Here is a 16,510-nt window from a genome sequence, read left to right on the forward strand (position 1 = left end):
CCCCTGAAGGCCTGGTCTCCCCAAACTGCCCTCCCCTGCAGGCCTAGTGACCCTCAACTGCCCTCCCCTGCTGGCCTGGTCCCCCCCAACTGCCCTCCCCTGCAGGCCTGGTACCCCCCAACCGCCCTCCCCTGAAGGTCTGGATCCCCTCAACTGTCCTCCCCTGCAGGCCTGGTCACCCCCAACTGCTTTCCTCTGCCAGCCCGGTCACCCCTAACTGCTCTCCCCTGCAGGCCTGGTCGCCCCCAACTGCCCTCCCTTGCAGGCCTGGTCCCTCCCAATTGCCCTCCCCCACTGGCCTGATGGTCCACAACTGCCCTCCCCTGCCAGCCATCTTGTGGCGGCCATCTTGTGTCCACATGAGGGTGGCCATCTTTGACCACATGGGGCAGCCATCTTGTGTGTTGGGGTGACTGTCATTTTGCATATTACTATTTTATTAGTTAGTATACCAGAGGCCTGATGCACAAAATTCCTCAGCCTGCAGCATTGTGGAGCTTCTCCAGGCAGAGAGCCCATTGAGAACATATTTGTTTTGCTCATCTTCTGTCCTAAGAGGCCCTTTTTACATAGGAAGTTCTAAAAAAAAAAAAGTTGTTGAATTTTACCTTTCTCTCTTACAGAAACAAACTCCAGAGAAAACCTGTCCTCTAGAGTAACCACATCATCCTAGTTTACCAGATTCTTCCCTGGTTTGGGCAATGGAAGTCACATGTCCTGGGAACTTCCTCAACTTGGGATCACCCTATTGTCCTCTCTGGCATATGTACAAGTACTTAAAGGGCAGTAGTCCCTGCCCATCTCAGGGAATACTCCAAGGAAAAAACAAGATTATCATACACACACATTTGAACTATTCCAAAACATGAAATGGAATCTAACATGACAGTTATAGAAACATAATTACCTACAAGATAAACTTAAAAAGATTTTTAGCCCTGAAGATATTTCTCTTCTACTTTCTTTTTTTTAAAGAACCTGATAGTTACATCATAACTACTGAAAGATACAATGAGGGTGGGGCGGGTGAAATGATGGTAGAAAGAAGCGAGACCCTCAACATGTACTGTCATCTCTTACTTAGAACACCAGTGTAATGTGAACTCAACTGCACCTGTGTAATTTTAGCAGCATACTGTGCACATGTTTTAAAAAATCAATTTTTCTTAAGAGCCAAAGGGTTAAGGAGAGGTCGCAGGCACAATTGGAGAGCCTAAAAGCCAGATATTATTTTTGAGAGACTATAATAGCCTGGTGATCAGTTCAAGAAAATCACAGTCATTCAAGATGATGTCTTACATGTACTAGCTTCTCTGTAAAATGAATTTACCTTTTCATTATTATTTACTGAGTGAGCCAGTATTTCATTTGTATGGATTTTATCCAGCAACTAGGAAAAAAACACACAGAGAATCTAATAAAAAGATGAAGCTGCTCTACAATATTTTGAGTCTGTATCCTGCCTTTTGAGGTCACATTTCTGTCTTTTTTATGATGTTCATTTTAGAAAATGAAAAAAATTTGTACATATGGAGTTTTGCATGTTATGTGTTCCAGTTGACAGCAAATTCAACCTGACAAGTATAGAGACATTCCTACCAGGAATGACAGCCACAAAATAAAAAATAAAGTCACAACCTCACAGCAGGTTGGTCTCACTGGTTTATCATTTGAGTGGTAATATAGAATCTTGTCTGTCTGGTCCAGGCATTTCAGTTCTGTCATTTCAGGATGGTGGTAAGAGCATGATACTGTTAGATTTGACACGTGCCATTTTTTATGTGGAATGTTGAACCTTTAGAAAGTGTATTCATTAGCAAGTCCCCTCCTCTTAAAAGGGACTTCACTAAACCCCCAACCTTTCCATTTCTCATCATTCACTCTTAAGTCCTGGTGTGTAGGGAACTTCACAATTAAACATCTTCTTTATAATATCATTGCACTGTGCTGCCGTCCAGGTTAGAGTTCATTAAAAAGTCTTTAAAAATTAAAATCTCTTACACAATGATTTTTCCAAGTAGCTGCAGAGTCACTACAAAGTGTCTGTGACTCTATTTTGGATTTTTCTAATTAATAGATACAAAAAAATCGGGTTACTGAAAGCAACCCAAGTGTCTATCAGCAGATGAATAGATAAGCAAAGTGTGGTGTATACATACAATGGAATATTATTCTGTCTTAATAAGGAAGGAAATTCTGATACATGCTACAACATGGATATACCTTAAAGATATTATGCTAAGTGAAAGTGAAATAAACCAATCACAAAATATAAATACTATGATTCCACTTATTTGAGGTAATTAGAATACAGTAGTCAAATTCATAGAGATAAAAAGTAGAGTGGTGGTTGTTGAGGCTAGGAGGAGGGGGAATAAGGAGCTATTGCTTAATGGGTATAGAGTGTCAGTTTTACAAGATGAAAAGAGTTATGGAAATGGATGATAGTGATGTTTGCATTTATTATGACTGTATTTAATACCATGGGACTGTACACTTAAAATGGTTAAGATTATATATTTTACTAGAGACCCAGTGCACAAAATTCGTGCGTGGGGGAGGGGGTCCCCTCAGCCCAGCCTGCACCCTGTCCAATCCGGGACCCCTCGGGGGATGTCTGACTGCCAGTTTAGGCCAGATCCTAGAGATCAGGCCTAAACCGGCAGTCGGATATCCCTCTCACAATCTGGGACCACTGACTCCTAACTGCTCACCTGCCTGCCTGCCTGATCGCCCCTAACTGCACCCCCTGCTGGCTTTGTTGCCCCCAACTGCCCAACCCCGCTAGGTCTGGTCACCCTTTACTATCCCCTGCCAGCCTGGTTGCCCCCAACTGCCCAACTGCCCCCCCTGCTGGCCTGGTTGCCCCTCACTGCCCCCCTCTGCTGGCCTGGTTGCCCCTCACTGACCCCCCCCCTCCACCGGCCTGGTCGCCCCACGCAGCCTGCTGCTTGGTCATTTGGTCACCCTCCACTAACCCCCCTGCTGGCCTGGTCACCCCACACAGCCTGTTTGATCATCTGTTCAGTTGCGATGGTTGCTTAAGCTTTTATATATAGAGATGTTATGTGTATTTTACCATACCAATTTAAAAATTCAGGAAAAAAAAATATATATATATATATATATATGGCTACTATCATATAAGGTTTCTTAAACTTTTTAACACAAAAACAGAGTCCTCATACTCAAAAGTTTAGGAACCTCCAGTCTAGTGGGGAAAGTATGGGTGGGAAACATAGAACTTTGGTTTGTATCCTATCTCAAACACTACCTTTTGGGCTTAAGTGAGTCATTTGTCTTCTCTGTGCCTCAGTCTCTACATTGAATAAATGAGAACAGGTGAAGGGAAGCTCACTGAGAAGTTTAAAAATAGCCTTCAAAGGAAATAATTATGACTTATCCAATTTCCTGCCCCATTGCTACTAACCATGACCGAAAGTATGAAATTAACAATAGTCATTTCTCAAGTAAATACCAAATCCACCTGAAACCATAATTATAAATCCCAGATTTATTAATTAGCGTTATTTATTTTAATCCTATCTCTGGTTGTCAATATGTGACCACATTGTGGTTACCTAACTCTTCTGCTTTGTGAGTGGTAGAAAGCTTATCTGTCAAATGACATTGCTTACGGCATCCAAATACATGAAGCAGTATTCCCTTCTAATCCATGAACCATCTGGGTGTCTGTACTAACCAGGTCCAGAGCCATGGAGGCAGTCCCAAACCTCATGGGTCCATCAGGAGAGAGTCGACAATTATTCGGTACTGGCAGCCTGCCGCAGAGGTAAAAGCTGGGCCATGTGTCGCTGGGGTGAGAGAGGTGTTGGCTTCTTTTCCATGCCACCCACTACAAAATACCCAGGCTCATATACTCATTGCTGGTTTCCCCTAATTTTTAGACATCAGACTAAATTCTAAATCTTAGCTTGAGCTGAAGATCAAAATTCAAGCTAAGATCAACAGTAAAACCTGCAGTAATTCTGAACAATAGCAGTCTTTGAAGCAACATAGCACCTGTCCACTTTAATTTAAAGATGCGCTTCAGAAATTCAATACTAAAAAACCTATTTGAAACCACAGCTCTGTGGCCCATCTTGATGGATATAAAATAACATTATTGTTCATATGAAATAACATTAAAGAGGAAAAATTGAAAATAAAATGATATTTTTAAGACACAGTGATTGATTATAACTATGTAGAATGCTTATATGTACATTAGTAAAGATTGATTATTTTGAATAATAAAAATGGTTTAATATGTATTATTTCATTAAATATGTTTAAGTTTGGAAGGACATTAGAATGGAAGAAAAAGAGGGTCAGAAAGATTCAATACAACTTCAATGGAACCAGTTTTAAACAAGTGACCTGGGACACTAGCCCATAAAGAGCCCCTTTAGAAACCCCTGACATCCTCAGGGTCAAAGGTTCATAGTTCAGTGGCCATTTCATTATCTGAATCCAGTGGGTGCCATCCTAGCCTCATGCTCCACCATCACCTTCATTTTTGTTATTCCTCACTCCGTCCAGATCAGAAGCTGCTATTTGTTGAAGAAGCAAAAGTGCAACCCCACTGGGAATGGGTAAAACCCCAAACGTCTGGACAGGTGGTATCATCTCTCAGAGTCAGAGGGACACAATGCCCATCAGGAGGGAAGGGTCTCTGCTATATGTTAATGCTGACCTTCTTGGAGCAGCATGCTCTCTTTAGCTCCTACACATGTCTAATCACTAGGGAGTCGTCTAGCTACACGAATTTTTCACATTTGTCAGCTAAATCAGCGCTCCAAATGCACAATGCAGCACTTAGAAACATTATGTGAATTTATTAAATTCTCTGGAGGACTTTGGGTCCATAAAGCAGTAAATTGATTACAGGGAACTGAGACCATAATATTTTCATCAGCAACAAAAGCCGTCATGCTCCCATATTGTCCATGGCATGTGAAGAGAAACTGTTCCTCACTTCACTTAAGCCAGCAGGCTGAGAATCACACAGCAAACGAGAAGAAAGCTCTGAGATGCGCTAACATAATTCATCATTTAATCAGTTTCTTTTAGAATGCCAGCTTTCCAATGCACCAGTTATAAGGAAACATGTGAGAAGTAAAAATGGCCTCTTTCTACTCTGGATTTGCCTATGAATGCTTCCAGAATTAGCCCTTGAGATCATCTGCTCATTGACTTTCCCAGGAAATTCAGGGATGATGAGTGATAATATTTTTTAAATCTATCACTTAATTTTAATAAACATCTAAAATGACCATAGCTCTTTTCTGTGTGTTAAAGGTTCATAGTACAAGGGGCATAATCAGAGGGTCAGCAATTCTTACTCCCCTGTAGCCTCCAGACTAGACAAGGTCTGTGTATGAGGGAAGCAGGGACCATGCTGCAGAGAGAACCACCAATTTAGGGCGTACGACTCCTCTCCTCTCACCGTAGCCCTTGACCCACGACCCTTAGCTGTGATGGAGAAGTAGCAAGGTCTTCATAAGGCCTAAAAACAGCTGGGCTAAAGAAAGAGCTCTGTTTTATTCATTTGTGGATTCCCAGTGTTTGGCAGGCTGCCTGGTACACAATAGATCCCCAATAAATGTTTATTAAATTCAAATGAAATATTAAGACAGCTCAGCAGTTTGTCAAGTTGTATGAATTCAGGGTAATGAGTTACTTGGTGAGTTTTTTTTTTTAAGTTTTTTCTTTATTGATTAGTGAGTTGTTTTTAAATGTAGTAATTTGCAAGCATAATTGTATTTCATATGTGGTAATTCACAAAGCTAAGTCCAGCACTTCCCAGTTCATATTCGAGACTCTTGATCCAGTAGCAAAAACTATCCATTATAGCCTCCTTTTTTCCCTAGCATATGTGCCCATCCAGAGTAGTCTTCCAAAACTGGAATTTTCTAGGCCACACCAGGGCATAGAATCAAAACCAATCAGCCATCGTTTTCTGTGTGTTTCTTCTTCCCCACACTATTAGCAGCAGTTGTCTGAATTGCAAAGACTGTATCTCCCCCTGACTTTTTTGCTTGTGGAAGTAGGGATGGATTATTTTTCCCCTATTGTTTCTCTGATGCTTAAAAAAAAAAAGCCTATCAATCCTTCAGAAACTAATCTAATTTATTTTGAGATTTATGTTTTGAACTCCATTTACACAGCCCAAACCCAAAAAGCCTCAATTGCTACATGAAACAGCACCACCTACTGGCACCATTCTCATATTACACCCTCATATTCTCAGCCCTGGAATCCATTTAAAATTACTGAACTCTCTCCCTTTGGAAAACTTTGATAAGTAACCTCATAACAGAACCGTTTAGAAAGACTTCAAACAATAAATTTATTACTCTATCCTATACTCAAGGAAACTACTCCCTGCTCACAATATTTGTGTGTTGTTGTGTTGTTTTTTTTAATAAAAGGGAAAATATCTAATCTCTACCTTTTTCTTGGACCATATAATTGTAAAAGACAGAAGTTTCCTTCAAGTGTTTCACCAATATTAAATGGGTTCAAAGCAAATATCTCATGTGTTTGTGTTAAATGAGTTCACCAGTACTATTTCATGTGTAGTATATTTATTTCTTACAAAACACCAAAACTAGCTTTAATGATAATCATGTACAGTAGTTGCTTTTTTCACTTAAACATTTATTTACTGGAGGCCTGATGCACCAAATTTGGGCTTTCCTTCCCCCGGCAGCAGGCTGCCAGCTGGGGTCTTCCTTCATTCCACACTGCCCCCTGGTGGTCACCACACCTCATAGAGAGCGGTGGAACTCCCAGACAGTCGAATTCCTGAGGGGAAAATTTGCATATTAGCCTTTTATTACATAGGATTTCTGATCAGAACATTCATTCAACAAATATTTACTGATCACCTTGGCTTGGGATACCACTGTGAACAACATGGATCTTGCCCCTGTGCACATACAGATGATAACCTAGGGGAAAGAGTACACAACCCGCACTGTGTCCTAAGTTTCATAATGGAGGAAATTATAGCTTGTGGGACCACAGAGCAAGGGCACCTGACATAGTCAAGGAGGATTCAAGAACAACCTTATAGCAGGAACTGTTGTTGTACCACCCATATCCCTTCAGCCCACACTGAAAGTCATTTGTATCTTCAATAGTTTTAGTCACACTGTTGGTTTTCTACATCAAGTACCCCGGTCTCCACAAAATGGACCAGCTAAAAGTGCCAGGGAATTGACACCCCAAAACAACCCTCAACCAGTGAGGGGTGGGAGTTGGTGGATAAATACCCCAGCTTCCTTGGCCCTCAACAGATAATTCTGAAGTGTATTCTACTCAGGCTCTTAAGAGGTACCCAGTGGAACATACGTAATTACTATGTTGCTAGCACTGTTGGGATTTCAATAGGTTCAATAAATAGATCCATCTTTCCCACAAATGTTGTGAGATGATTAAGAAATAAGACCAGAGGAAAAACCAAGATGGTGGCATAGGTAAACACCTGAACTTGCTCCCTCGACAACCACTTCAAAACTACAACTAAAAGACAAAACGGACATCATCCAGAACCACAGGAAGGCTGGCTGAGTGGAAATTCTACAACTAGAAGGAAAGAGAAAAGCACACTGAGACTCAGAGGAGCTGCAGAAGTAAAGTGCAGAGGTATGGAAGCGTGCGTGCAGAAAGAGCTGGCAACTGAGTACACAGCTGTCTTTTTCAATCCAGAGGGAGACACAAGCTCCCAACTGCTCTGAACTCCAGTTTGGGGTGAGACTCTGGGGACTCTGACTCATAGGGGGAGAAACTGAACTGTCTGGCATCGGGCGAAACTCGAGGGCGGCTTTCTCTCAGAGGTGCTTGCAGCGATTACCAAGGGACCCTGAGACCCAGGGGCCTCTTAGGGCAGGGCTGAGGATCAGCCATAGCTGTTTGCTCCACCCTGTTAATTCCCTGAGACCCCGCCCCACCCAAGCTGTGTGCAGAGGTTTTCACATATGAATGGCCTGATCCTTTGAAATCTAAAATTACCTAACAAACTGCGGCTGAGTCAGAGAGACACAGAACATCCAAAAGAAGGCCCAAGGCCCCACAGCAGCTTGCATTGCTTCACAGCTGGGCCTCATCTGGGCACCATCAAACCCCAAAGAAGAGGAATCTGAAGATCTCTCTGTAGCTCCTGCTAGGTGGCCTCAGGCAGAGGCTAAATTAGCACCTCCTTGGAGATCCAAGAGCCAGTGTACCCAGTGATCAGAGTAGGATCATCCAGATTACAACTCCTCAGATGCATAAGGGACACACTCAGGGGGCAGACTCAGTGAGCACCAAAGCCCCACTGAAGCAAGTCTTGCCTCATAAGGGTGTCTCCAGCACAGAAGTTCTCCCAGCATAGACACAGCTGATCCTCACAGCCAACTGGCCTGGAGGTCAATTCCTCCCAGTGATACCAACAACAGTCAAGACTTAACTACAACAAGACTGTGCACACAGCCCACAAAGGGGTGCACCAAGAGTGTCCACCTCAGGTAACAGGGGAGGCTGAGCCACTGGGCCCTAGAGGACACCTACTACACAAAACCACTCTATCAACACAGGGAAGCAGCCAAAATGCAGAGACAAAGAAACAGGTTACAAATGAAAGAAATGGAGGAAAGCAAACTACAGGATATAGAGTTCAAAACCATGGTTATAAGGTTTTTCAGGAATTTTCTAGAAAAGGCCAATAAATTTAGTGAGACCCTCGAGGATATGAAAAAGGACCAACTAGAAATTAAGCATACACTGACTGAAATAAAGAATAATATACAGAGATCCAACAGCAGACTAGAGGATCACAAGAATCAAGTCAACGATTTGAAATATGAAGAAGCAAAAAACACCCAACCAGAAAAGAAAAAAGAAAAAAGAATCCAAAAATATGAAGATAGTGTAAGAAGCCTCTAGGACAACTTCAAGTGTACCAATATCCGAATTATGGGGGTGCCAGAAGAAGAGAGAGAACAAGATACTGAAAACCTATTTAAAGAAATAATGACAGAAAACTTCCCCCACTTGGTGAAAGAAATAGACTTACAAGTCCAAGAAACGCACAGAACCCCAAACAAAAGGAATCCAAAGAGGACCACACCAAGACACATCATAATTAAAATGCCAAGAGCAAAAGACAAAAAGAGAATATTAAAAGCAGCAAGAGAAAAACAGTTAGTAACCTACAAGGGAGTACCCATACAACTGTCAGCTGATTTCTCAACAGAAACTATGCAATCCAGACGGGAGTGGCAAGAAATATTCAAACTGATGAATAGCAAGAACATACAACCAAGATTACTCTACCCAGCAAAGCTATCATTCAGAATTGAAGGGCAGATAAAGAGCTTCACAGATAAGAAAAAGCTAAAGGAGTTCATCACCGCCAAACCAGTATTATATGAAATGCTGAAAGGTATTCTTTAAGAAGAGGAAGAAGGCCGAAACCGGTTTGGCTCAGTGGATGGAGCGTCAGCCTGCAGACTGAAAGGTCCCAGGTTCAATTCCGGTCAGGGGCATGTACCTTGGTTGCGGGCGCGTCCCCAGTGGGGGGTGTGCAGGAGGCGGCTGATCGATGTTTCTCTCTCATCGATGTTTCTGACTCTCTATCCCTCTCCCTTCCTCTCTGTAAAAAAATCAATAAAATATATATTTAAAAAAAAAAAGAAGAGGAAGAAGAAGAAAAAGGTAAAGATAAAAATTATGAACAACAAATACATGTCTATCAACAAGTGAATCTAAAAATCAAGTGAATAAAAAATCTTGATGAACAGAATAAACTGGTGAATATAATAGAATCAGGGGCATAGAAAGGGAGTGGACTGACAATTCTCGGGGGGGGGGAAGGGGTGTGGGAGGTGGGGGAAGAGACTGGACAAAAATTGTACACCTATGGATGAGGACAGTGCGGGGGAGGTAAGGACAGAGGGTGGGGTGGGAACTGGGTGGAGGGGAGCTATGGGCGGAAAAAGAGGAACAACTGTAATAATCTGAACAATAAAGATTTATTTAAAAAAAAAAGAAGAAGAAGAAAAGAAATAAGACCAAAGAATAAGACTGGATATCACATTGATAATATTGAAGAATGTGGCTCATATCTTTAGGTAAGGGATTCTGTTATACTCAATCTAAGAATTAAAATATAGTTGTCCTCTCCTGCCCCCATCCAGTTTTGCTTTCTGTGGTTTCAGTTACCAGGATCAACTTCAGTTTGAAAATATTAAGTGGAAAATTCCAGAAATAAACAATTCTTTTTTAAAATATATTTTATTGATTTTTTACAGAGCGGAAGGGAGAAGGATAGAGAGTTAGAAACACTGATGAGAGAGAAATATTGATCAGCTGCCTCCTGCACACTCCCTACTGGATATTGCCCGCAACCAAGGTACATGCCCTTGACCAGAATTGAACCCGGGACTCTTGAGTCCGTAGGCCGACACTCTATCCACTGAGCCAAACCGGCCAGGGCAAAATAAACAATTCTTAACTTTTAAATTGCACACCCTTCTGAGTAGTGTGATGAAATCTCACAGGCCTGATCCTTCCCATCCGAGACATGAGTTACCCCTTTGACCAGTGTATCCACACTGTATACCCACCCATGAGTCACTTAGCAGCCTTCTCAGTTATCAGGTCAGTTATTAAAGAGAGACCACATTCACATAACTTTGATTACACAATATATTATTGTAACTATTTTATTTTATAATTAGTTATTATTGTTAATTTATTATTATAATGTATAGACTAAACCAGCAGTGGGCAAACTACGGCCCGCGGGCCGGATCCGGCCCGTTCGGCTGTTCTATCCGGCCCGCGGAGCCGAAAGAGCGGAGGGTTCTCTTGCTCTCCCCTCCGCTCCTTTACTTTGAATTTATATTAGTTCATACAAACACTCCATCCATGCTTTTGTTCCGGCCCTCTGGTCCAGTTTAAGAACCCATTGTGGCCCTCGAGTCAAAAAGTTTGCCCACCCCTGGAAAAAAATAGTGTACATAAGGTTTGGTACTATCTGTGGTTTTGGGCATTCACAGGGGGTCTTGGAACATATCCCCCACGAATAAGGGGGAACTAGTATACTTATCTTCTGAGGTACAAGCACCATTGTAAGGGGCAAGCCTCTGAGAGACAGGCCCTGTCCACGGCATATTTATGACAAGGAGCAGAATAGAATTCAAGCTTCCAGCAGACGGCCTCATCCCAAGAAAAAAAGGGAGAGACTGAGCCATACAGTACCAGTTCCTCCTCCCACATTCACCAAATAAGTGACTCTTCCTTCAGAAAGGAACAGAAAAGGCTGAAAGTGTTATACTCACAGAGCTCCCTTCACACAGAACAAAGCATCAACAAAGGGAAAGAGTGCCCCAACACCACTACCAATGCTCCATCACCTATCAACAACACTTTAACGTAGTCTAGCTAGTTCAGTGACTCCGCCACAAACCCACTCAATATAATAAATAAAAACAAAATATTTTAATTTTCAAACTCTCGGTACTCTTTCCAAGTAATATTGGCTCCCAATTAAGGCCACAATGATTAATTATATAAACAGGCAATGATAAGTGAATCTATGATTTCTAAGAATTAATAAATGGATTTTTGCCCTAGCCGGTTTGGCTCAGTGGATAGAGCGTCGGCCTGGGAACTGAAGAGTCCCGGGTTTGATTCCAGTCAAGGGCACATGCCCGGGTTGCAGGCTCAATCCCCAGTAGGGGGCGTTCAAGAGGCAGCCAGTCAATGATTCTCTCTCATCATTGATGTTTCTATCTCTCTATCCCTCTCTCTTCCTCTTTGAAATCAATAAAAATAAATAAATAAAATAAAGTAATAAAAAAAATAAATGCATTTTATTGATGTGAGTACTGATATTATCTCCACTGCTCAGATCAGAAAACTGAGACTTAGGAAGTTGCTGAAGGGCACACAGCTAGTAAGAGTGGAGCTAGGATTCAAACCTTGGTCAGTCTTATGCCAAAACTCACGCACTTAAGCACTACCCTCTTCTTCCCCTGTAATTATTAAGCTAACTGTGTGTCTTAAAATAAGTCAGTCACGGAAAAGGACAAGAGCCATATGATTTCACTCATATGTGGAATATTAAAGAAAAAGTGATAAACTCACAGACACAAACAGCAGTGTGGTGGTTACCAGAGGGAAAGGGAAGTAGGAGGAAGTCGCAGAGTGTAAAGAGGATCAAATATACTAGTATGGTGGCAGAAAAACACTTGACTTTCGGTGGTAAGCACACCATACATTATACAGATGATGTATTATATAATTCTACACTTACATTTACATAATCTCATTAACCAATGTCACCCTAATAGATTTAATAAAGCAAAAAAGAGAGAAAGAAAAAATAAGTTATTCAATTTGCTTTAGATTAGAAATGCCAACTGAATGGTGTAAATTGATTCTGCTTCCATCTTTTTAGACAAACCATTGCCAACTATCTTCCAATCTGAAATTAATCAAAAGTCAGTAATATCTTTGATTTTTTTAGGTTCTATTTATCCCTATTCTCTATATCAATGAAGTTCCCTTATTTCAGCACCACTTTTGAAATATATGCAGTTGTGGAAAATGCTACAAATGGAACATATACACAATTCATACTGCAATTACAGCTCCTTAGTACTTAATGCTGTAATTATTTTTTATGTCTTTAAATTCACAGAAGACAGCACCTAAACTGATATCTGAAAAATATTAGGGGCCCAAATAAGTGTTTATTTGAATAAATGAATGAATGTCTCTGAAGTGTATGATTCACTGAAATAAGTTTCTCACAGAAGTTTTCTCTTTTGGGAATTTTCAAAGGTATGTGAAGTGAACTCATAGTTGATCTACACAAGTGAATGACTGTGGAATAGATTGTTGGACCAAGATTAGCCACTATATCTGGACCTATGAGGAATGCACATTATCCAGAAATCCTAAGCTTGGTGTATCTTTGAGTTGTCTCCTCTTGAGGAGGGGTTGAGTCTGAGTTGTACTCAGAAACAAAATATTTTGGAACTTTCAGAATTGCATACATAGGGAAAAGGTATGGATGTGTGCTGGTGTCCAAGTAGTGGAATATAGTGGGTTGTGGTTGCTCTTCTAGTTTGCTTATTTGCCCAGCAAGCATTCCTACATATCCTGTCACTAAGGAAACATATTCATGTCGCTCAGGTCCCTTCTCCTCTGCCCCCCAAACACAGTGGACGATCACCAGACTCAAGCTGGCTGTTGATGGTACCTCATTCCCCTTATCACCTGATTGGTGCAAAGCTTGGCATGTCACCTAAATCAGGCCAGTCCTTCCTGGAGATCCCTCTATTACACCTGAATCGGAATGCAGAAATTTGGACTTCTGGCAACAATCATCCTTGAAACAAGAGGGAATAAAACCAAACAGAACTGAGAAAAAGAGGAAGCAGGTCTTGGTGACACTGAGTCTGGATCTAGCTTCCGTGGCCTTGATTCCTACAGCAACTCCATCAGTTCTGTGAGATAGGTTTCTATCACTTGAGGCTGAAAGAGACCTGATGAGCATACCAAGGCTTTGCCCTAGCCAGATAATGTAACCGCCCTTTATGACATTGATTCTATTGGGAACCGTTTTCAAATCCAAACAGCCCAAAACCCTCATCAAATTTTTAAACACAATCTTTCTGGCAAGTTGAGGAGGAGTTGAATTCAATATATTCATAATACTGGCCACAAGATGGCACCTAAAGCATTCTTTCAAAGACAACCAGACAGGATGATTACCCATTTGTAATGTCTTATTCATGCCTCACATAGATCCTACTAGGTTGCAAAATCATTCCATTCTGGTCATTCTGTTTTGTGTTCTGATTGTTTCAGTGCGCCTCGAAGAGCATCTTATACTTAATGGTCTCAGGGAAATCAAGTCACTAAAACAATGCACAAATGTTAAAAGGTGAGGTTTGATTATTTCAGGATAACAGCTCTATCTGCAAAGTGTTCGAAGCATTTAGTCTTATTAACAGGCTGTATGACTGCTGAGATCACCAAACCTTATTATACAGCCATGATATTAGCATGATTATTGGCCCTTTCTTCATGGCCAAGCACAACTTTATATTATTTTTAAATTGTTTTCTTTGTTTTCCGCTTAGAGTCACAAGTTTATATCCCTGTCTTTAAACCAGATTTAGTGTCTAGCAATTGGCCCAAGAAGCCTTTTTAAGGCTTGCCTTTGGTTTTCAGTTACAACCTACAACACATAGGTCAACACAAAGATATACTGCATCTTACAGATTCTATCTTTGAATTATGTTTTAATATGAGTTTATGAAAAATGGAAGGACAAAGTCTCTTGAATAAAATATGATTCTATAACCAGAATAAAACTTCATGAGCCCTCTTTATGGGGAAAAGTCCTTCCTCATTGACCCTCCTTTGATAGTAAAACAACACCATGATCACAACTTGTCATTTTTCTTTTTAACACTTGGCACAATTTGTAATTATACATTTCTATTTAGCTATTTGCTTAATATTTTCCTCCCTCTATCTATAGTTACTATCTTCATGAGGGAGGAACCATATCTTTCTACCACTATGTACTTAGCACCTATAAGATTGACTAACACTCAATAAATACCTATTAAATGAATAAAAAAAAATGAGTGTCACAATTCTAAGTCAATTTCCTGAATACAGAGAATTGCTATAAAACAGGTGCCGTTGTTTATCAGAATATGATTTATGTCTTGATAAACAATGGCAGGTACACAGAACAGTCCCAGAGTCCAATCCAATCCAGGTAAGGAGAAAAGCCTTTCTCAGAGAACTTTGGATCTGTACTAATTACTGGTATCCAACCCATTTCCAGCATGCTCTCTCTTCTATCTATAGAAGAGGCTAAGAAGTTTCAGAATCTATTCCTATTCCAGCTAGAGTTCTCCTTAAACTCCCTTAGCCACAGATATAACACACTTAACCTGGGCCCTAAACTTACATAGGACTCTTGACCTATTAATATCTTTCTAATCAACCTTTCTTTCCTGCCTTTTCTCTCCTTGTACTCACTGTTTTCAGGTGATGTCAGTAAGATTTCCCACACTTTTATTAACTGTTTAACCTGGCTATAGCTTGTCTCCTGGCTACAAGGACTTTTTCTTTACAAATTGACATATGAACAGAAGTATTTACATAGAATATGAAGACTGCCCACAACAAAGGGAACACTGAGAGGCCAGTACTGTTGCTGTACTTATTAGAGATACTTTTTTTCTGTCTGAGATATTTAGTTTTAGGCAACAAAAATTAAATCTGGCTGACTTACACTGGAAAGCAATGTATTAGAAGGGCACTATAATTTGTAGAATCAAAAGAAAAAGTGTAGAATTAGTACTCAAGGAGGAAACAGAGCAGCTTTGAAGAGCTGGGTAGCAGGAAATAGAAGATTGTCTTCAAAATGCCTCAAAGTGAACCAGTCCAGTCCATGTTCAGTCCTTGTGGACACTTCACTCCAGATTCCAATTTCAAAGAGAATATCTGATTGGCCTAGAGGGGGTATGTGACTAACCCTTGTCCAGAGATGGGCACCTTGGTTGACAGGGCCACTGAGAACCCACCTATGGGGGATGCTTCAGATACTGGTAAGTTGAGGAGGAAGGAAAGGAAATAGATTATCTCCAGATGTGCATTAAAGCCTCTCAATCTAATACAGATTTCGTTGGGTACTAAAATGTGCCATGTACCTGTTAGGTCTGCACCAACAGGAGCCAGGCCAAAAGACATTGTGAGAGTTTAAGAAATTTTATTACATTCTCTCACAGAGACTGAGACTAGTATACTGGTATAGGTGCCAGGGAGCAAAAGTAGGGAGAGTGGGCTATTTATATCTCCTGTGCAGGTCAGAGTAACCAGTCACACTAGGTGCAAGCAGGAGGTCGGGTGTAGGCAGTCCACTGGAAACTGGAAACTATTCTGTGTGTTATGTGAAGACTTGGAAATAGATAATAAAGGCATTTGGACTTGGTTTTCTAAAGTCAAATAATGAGTTAAACTGGAGAAGTCTTGGAAGAAGTCTTGGAAACTAAATCTAGCAGCACTAAAGTTCAGTGCCAGAAGGACCTGAAGAATTCATCTTTGTCTAATCCCCTCACTACAAAGATGAAGCGCTGACACTTTGGAAAGGAGAAATGGGCGAATTAAACGGGTCACCTAAAAACACAGAAGCGGACAATCTCTCTTTTTTAATAGATTTGTATTGATTTTTTTTAGAGAGAGGAAGGGAGAGGGAGAGAGAGATAGAAGCATCAATGATGAGAGAGGATTATTGATTGGCTGCCTCCTGCACGCCCCCTATTGGGGGTCAAGCCCACAATCCGGACATGTCACCTGCTCGGGATTCAAACCATGACCTCCTGGTTCATAGGCTGACACTCAACCACTGAGCCACACCAGCCAGGCCTGACACTCTCTTTTTAGTTTTAACTCATATCTATTCAATACTTGCTCTATGCCAAGCACT

Source organism: Plecotus auritus (genome assembly GCF_963455305.1).
Source record: "Plecotus auritus genome assembly, chromosome: 1".
In the NCBI taxonomy this organism is placed as follows: Eukaryota; Metazoa; Chordata; class Mammalia; order Chiroptera; family Vespertilionidae; genus Plecotus; species Plecotus auritus.